Source organism: Cyprinus carpio, chromosome B2, assembly GCF_018340385.1.
Source record: "Cyprinus carpio isolate SPL01 chromosome B2, ASM1834038v1, whole genome shotgun sequence".
Taxonomy (NCBI): Eukaryota; Metazoa; Chordata; class Actinopteri; order Cypriniformes; family Cyprinidae; genus Cyprinus; species Cyprinus carpio.
This window is the reverse complement of record NC_056598.1, coordinates 5097160-5104693: the sequence shown is the minus strand read 5'-3', so window position 1 is coordinate 5104693 and position 7534 is coordinate 5097160.

Below are 7534 nucleotides of genomic sequence, written 5' to 3'. Positions count from 1 at the left end.
GATATTTGAATTATTTACTAATAAATAGTGTTTTCTGCTTGTTGATCCTGACTCACCATCTCCACATACGCCTGTTTTAGAAGTGCATCTTTACAAATTATGACTGTAATGAAAGAGTTTTTGTTTTTGATTTGTTTTATTTCGTTAAGTGTCATTTAAAGCTTTCTATGATATATTTATCATGCCTGTGAGGCATGTTATTGCTGAGTTGGTTCATTTTGTAGGCTGATCCTTTTAAAGACAAGGCGGCAGAAAGTGCATCATGTTTGTTTTCTTTATTTTATAAAAGCACAATGTTGGTTGATATTGTGAGTGCACACAAATAAAAGCAGACTCTTTACTCTTACCTTTATGAGCAAACCACTGAAAAAAATGCAAGTGATCGCACTGGCGCCTCCCTTTTAAGGCTCCATGTCCTGCAAAGCGTCTCCCACAAACTTGGATATAAGACATTTATCTAGGTTTAATGGTTAAACATTGTTATATGCTTGAACTGTTTTATATGCATAGATTTTATTTTAGGCAAGTCATGATGATTTGAGAAGGCTAAATTGTTCAAACATAGGCTCACTGTCTGCCGCTGGCCGTTTGGTCATTACTTTAAAAAATGAAAACTTACATTTAATGAACAAAAATTCTCCAAACATTTTTCTGAATTAACTTAATAAAAACGAAATTAAATATAATCACTTTGCTATTGCATACAAAACTGAACTATTTTGATTGAAACAGAGTATAAGCTGTTTAGGGAGTAGGGAAAAAAGGCGGGCTTTGGGCCCTAATTCCCGATAAGCTGTCGGACAGGGGGCCAGGCTAGGGGGCCCGGCGTCTCGGCTAGGGCCTAATTTGAGGCCGTGCAGGGCTCTATTCTGTACCAATACCAGTGAAAATCCACGGTACCAAAGCATTAACACAAAAACATGCTAATTAAAAACATAATTTTTATTAAAATAAAATAAAATACAAAAAACAATGCAATTCTTTATACTTGTTTAGTTGTGTTTCAAGGTTTTTTCCCCAAGTAATAAAAGATCGGAAAAAAGTAAACAAGTTTCACCCAAAAGTTTTGTCATATTTATGCTGCTACCGAACTGTAAACTGTTGTCTGTTTTGGGTTTGCTGGTGTGTTTCATGATCTTCCTCAGTCCGTAGCTGTAAAAGGAAAATATAATATACTTAAGTAAAGCAATGGCTGAGTCTGACCAAATGCAACATTAGATCATTAACAACAGCTAAAATATAATTTTAGTAAATAACAAACCTCAGCTTTTATAATAAATTTAGATAAGATTCCATATATTTTAAGTCAAGTGTATATCAAATACATAGAAACTGTGGGAGCCTATTGAAAACACTTTACAATAAGATTCCATTTGTAAGATAACATGACCTATCAATAAACAATAGTTATATAGCAATTATTTTTCTTAGTGTTAATTTCAAAATCGCTCATCAGTTTGAGCCCGTATGAGGAGCAGAAGTTATTATTCAAGAGGTTTGTGCAGAACCTGTGCAAGCACGGCTTTTAATGGTAGGCCTATGTTTTTTTTGTTTGTTGTTGTCTCATACTTTTAGATACACTGTTATTTGTAAATGCTACTGCTATGTTAGCTTTTAATATACAGTTTTATCTTGATTGATGCTTTAATACAGCACGGCAACTGCACGTGCGTCCATGTTTAATGCTTCTCATAGCTATGTGAAAATAAATGTATAATTGGAACAGTTCGTTGTTGGAGCTGAGCTGAATGAGAGAGAGAGAGATGCAGGCATGTTCAAAGTAGGGGGATCGAGAACAGTATTAAGAACCTCTGCTTTAGAACATTGATTTTGAAACTTATGAATCACTTAGAATGGTAGAAGACAGAATCATGATTCATATATGAATAGATTTTTATCTGCACCTCTAGCTCTCTTCTTTGAAAGATGATATCTCAGTTTGCACTAAACTTTCAGCTTTGTAACTTTGCAGATATTGTTTATGCTCAAACAGCAACATTACACACAACTACGCGTTAAAAGTGAAATCGCAATTGACCACCATCTGATTCCCTTTGGATAGTGCATCAAGAACCAGGTTGACCGAGACTTTCGGTGCTGAGTTGGTACACTAGAGAATTTGAACTGAAAAAAGCAGAATATAAAAGGATTATGATTTGTATATCATACTTAAAAAATGTAATATATATAAATATATTAATAATACAAATGAACTCGAATGAATTGAAATAAAAGCAGAATATAAACGTTCTTTCTCCATTTTCTGAACTACAGAGCACAGCTAGAGCATACATCACAATGAGCACATTTCTCCGAACTAAACTACCCATAAAGCATTTCATTCAGGACAACATTAACCATAGATAGTGATCTTAAGCAATAACACTTCTTTACCGCAACACTGTCATTGATAGGAGTGCGATAAACACGTGCTTCTGATGTTGCGTGCAGCTGAAATCAACCACACACTGATCACGATGAAAACATTAAACTTAGAAAAAATGAACGTGAACATTGAGATTACGCCGATGTATATGGTGAACACCAGTTGAAATGCATACACAAGAATGCTTCATTTAACTTGTTTCATGTCCCTTACTATCGTTGTGTCCTCAGAACGATGACATATGCTCTAAACTAAGTTTTGCTCCAGCTGTATAAAATGCAAATGCTGCTGTTAATATGCTTAATTTTTTGCTGATGCATAGAATGCAAACTATGATGTACAGTTTGCACACTACACCTGTGTGACTGTAAATGTCTCTGAGTTTTGTGACCGTTCTGTGCCCATCATCCGCTGTTTCCAGCACTTAATCAAGCCACTCTTCTTTAATACATGATGACGTTTTATTTCACATGCCATTGCGTTTCGTCGGCTCTCGAGTTGAGCTATTTCGTAGGCTACGAACCATTAAAATATCCGGTTCAACAGCGACTCATTTGAGCACATCATTCCCTTTCTATGAAACTGTAAAGCCGCGATTCACGCTCTAACTCTATCGTTGATATCAATCTATAGCGGTTTACCCGAGCATTGCAATTCATTGACTGCATGAAATAGCTTTCCCAACTCATTTATGCGTGTCGCGGCACATTATTTCTTCTCGCTGCAGCCGTGGAAGAGTATGGACTCTTGGCGCTACAAGTAGAGGGAACATTGGCCTGATGAATAATCTGCATTACAAAAAGAAAAAAAAAATCTTTAAAGGTTATTCACGATTACGTATTTCTGCCAAGGTCTCTAGTCTTTACAGTGCTTTGTTATATGGAGCTGTTTGGTAGATCGCGATCAATCTAATTTGTAGTCTACTCCATAATTAAAATGCGGCAGACTTTAATGGACAGTAAAAAAAAAGGCAGAGCACCATATAACTCAAAACCAGTACTGTAACTTAATTTTGACACACGACTGAACAGAGGCAGAACACCGCAACTTAATTAGAGCATTCCACACATATTGAAAGAGTGGTAACTGGTGTTATACAGTGTTTTGCCTTGGCTTCTCTGGGCTTTTCGAAGTTTCGGTTGAGCGACCCATCATTTTCTCAGAAAACAACGAAATTGACTCAAGATACTTATGCACATAGTAAATGATGTCTTGAATGTCCCAAAAATATCAATAAGTTCACGGTCTTTGCCTTTGCATGGCAGTGTAGCCCTTAAGGACAAACAAAGCGTGTTTAGTCACTATGTTGTTCTTGCAATAAAACACTGACACATTGATGAACATGTAACAATAATATTCACATAGCATATTGTTTTATTGAATAATAAAGTAAATATAATTCTTAATTCATCTTTGTAAAGAAACCTCATTGCTGGCTACTCTCTGCATTCCCAGACTACGAAATCTTTGTCCTGTGTCACCACTGTAGCTTCTCTAAAGGAAGGGGTGAGTGGGGGACTGAATGGGGTTGCAGAACAACCTCACCTTTAAATGATGATTTCAGCTGTTCTGAAGTGTGCTGTGAACTGCTTCAGCAAACAAAAGCCAGGTATTTGAATATTGTGCAGTGAGAACATTGGCTGCCCCAGCTATACAATAGAGAAAAAAACATACAGATGTAAATGTTTACTTCTATTAGATTGAGTCCCATGCCAGATAATTAAGATCTAGCACGGATGCGAATCCTGTCAGAAAATATCAGTTTTGTCTGGTATCCGAACAACTCATCAGCTGGGTTGTCGATACCCAAAAGCTGTTAATATCAAGTCTTATCTGGCAGCCAAAACTAGTGTTTTGTCTGGTACCCAAAACTATATTAAGACAATTCCATGCAAATGTCAAAAAGTAAATAAATTCACTTATGTCTAAGCAGTGATGATTTTGGATTTATAAGGGCTACATTTATGACATCAGGATGGTTCAACACTGTGTCATGTCCATAATGTTTTAAACATTGTTTATAGGGTGGCACAGTGGCTCAGTTGTTAGCACTGTTGTCTCACAGCAAGAACGTCTCCGGTTTGATTTTTTTTGCATGGGTTTATTTGGTTTTCCCAGTTTCCTCCCACAGCCCAAAGACATGTAGGTTAGGTCAACTGAAGATTCTAAATTGTACCCCCAAATTGTGTATAAGACAGACTTGTGTATAGATTAACTGGTTCTCACCATGAATATAGCCATACATGCTGTAATGGCTTTAAGAAGAAAATTAAACAAACAAAACATTAGTTATATCATATATTAATTATTAATGCAATTAACTTGAAACTTTCTGGACAAAGCCAACTTATGGCCATTCTTATTATGATCAAAAACTAATCTCCATTCTTTGCTCTTTTCAACCACAATAATGAGTTACGGATGAAACTGTTATGGATGCTATAGATTAAATCTTATACACTTTTTTTACCATGTTGCTGAAGGTGATAGCCTACTGTGTAGGCTTTCTGCTGTCGCCCGTTTCAGGCCATATCATAACATTTTTTGAAATTAATTTATTCTAATAACACTTTGGAAATTGCATTCTCAAAGAGAACATCGCAGAGATTTAGCCTAAGAATGCATTTGCTGTGTGGGTCAGAAATATGAAAAGGCGGACTGTAGGATAATGGTCATTTGTCAGTATAATCTTATTTAAACCTTATTTTTTTCGAATAACTTGTGTGGCTATCTGCGCTGCATGCATTCAGAGAGCAAGATTTTGTGTGTTTAGCACACATGCTGCTGAGTGTGTTGCACAAAAACCTTCTGTAAAGCCTTTATTTAATCATTTGAACAATGCGCCATTTAAATGACGTCTAAACAACATTGTGCTTTCAAAAACTTTTACATTACTTTGTATGCATATAGTGCACCAATATATATAAACTTTCATAAAACTTTTTGTAAACAAGATCATAAACATAAGTAACATTACACTGCATGTAACTGCAAGGGGAAAAATGAATACAATTTTGTAACTCTAATCATTTTATTTCATAAAAGTGTTCTCAGAAAGGGCCAATTTCAGACAAAAAGGGATAAAGAAACAAGAGAAGGCAAAGGGGAACAGTCTAAACAACAATGAGATTACAGTTTATGCTTTGCAGTGGTGTCTTGCATGAAGACTGCTGGAATTGTTCTGGGGTTTATCACTTACAGTCTCAGCAGTCATTCAAAAGCAGTCCATCTCACTGGTGGAGTTTAGATTTGATTTTTTGGGGCCCTTTGATAGGAGTTCACTCCATCCAACTCCAGTTTTTGCGAATTTAAAAAGTAAACACAACTTTGTGAGGTACTGCAGGTTAAGAGCATAAATTAGACCGAACAACATTGATGTTGCTAAAGCCACGCTGTCAAGGTCCTGAAGCACTCACTCCCTCTAGCACAATTCCCACTAATGGGCTTTATTTGTCTGCAGTGTCCTTTATCATGAAGATGCACATGGTGGTCTTCTCAAACTCTGTAAAGATTTTTCCATGTCCTAAAAAATAGAAAACAAGATGAATATGTATTTAACACATGAACTAGAAATATGAGGGTAGCTTTTTGATCTTACTAGGCAAGTCTTTAAAAACAGTGCTAATTAAAAGATGACCCCCTTTTAAGATGCACCTTTGGAAAAAAGGCTTTTAGTTTTTTTCCCCCCAAAAATTTATGGTAAATACTAGTAAAAAAGAACCAACATGTTGTGTTGAAACACTTTTTTAGCATACCATAAAATAACCTTTTTTTGTAACAGTAATTTATATTAATTATGCTATCCATCTCAAAGTGAAAAATATGCAGCCTACCAAAATTTCATTAACAGTAGATGTGAAATCTTAATATTATAATCTAAAAACCCGCTTGAGAGAGCTTTTTATGAGTTATGGTCAAGGTGGGCTCTCGAGTATTGTTTCTTGATAAAAGAGGTCATTGTACTAAAAAAGAAACATACTGATGTTTAACTTGATGTTTATTTGCCCGGGAAATCAGTCAACTTTACATTGTTCCTCCATAAAAAAAACATTGATGCCACATTGAGGCTCTTGCCCATTGCTGTGGATATGACAAAGCGACAACCTCCCCCCCCCCCATAAATGCAGAATATATTAAGGCTCATTATGGATTAGTTTTATATTGATTTAATATAAACATTTTATTAGTTAAATAATGGCTTAAATGAATGACTACTAGTAACTAGGAAAATCTTTTTGTGGGAGGAAGCCCTATTAAATACCCTCTAGACATCTCGGACATTTCCATAGTCAGATAAATTCTGCTTTCAGAACTGTCACGCCTGTAACATTGATTTTTCCTCTGAAACACAAAAATAAAAAATAGAAATATTTATATTTTAAGTTTTGTGAATAGCCAACTCTTCTCTGTTCATCAGATATTCTTGCTTATGCTTTGTGCATTGTAAATCACAGAAAGTCTACAAAATATGTTGCCTCCCATAAACTCTGGTCTTTTTGTCACGCTGAAATGCATGTCTATTTCTCAAATCTGAAATATAAAAAATGTTTATAGACGGACACTTTACTGATGTCTGCACTCTATTTTTAGGGGTTTAGAAAAATATAAAGAGAGATGGTTCAATACATTCTGTTAGAATTTTTATTTCCCATTAACAGTCTTCTATTAGCCAAGAGTTGACTGAGTAAAGCCAGAGAAGAGCAGAAGCTTGACATTGACCTTTTGTTTGCCTCCATATTCAGTCAGTTTTTGCTTTGCAACTAACTTTAAATTTAATTGTACGAGGAAGAACATGTAATTCACTTTGTTTGTTAGAACATTTCTAGAATAACTGATTAATCATTTGAAGGTTACTTGCCATTCCTTTTTAATTTTCCCAAACTGCAGTATCACTGAAGAAGGAAATAAAGCTCTGGCTTCACCTGAGATCAAATTTTACCCTGATAGAGCGGGACCCTCACGGGGAAATGATCCGGGACAATAAAGGAGGAAGGAGCTCAATGATTTACTACAGGATCCAAACTGTCAACTGAAGACACTAAGGGGGGTTTAAAATTATTTGGGACAATTATTTAAAAAAAATTTATGGGGCAGATGCTGTTATGGGACTATAAAGGCATGTTCACCCCAAAGAATGAAAACCTGAAA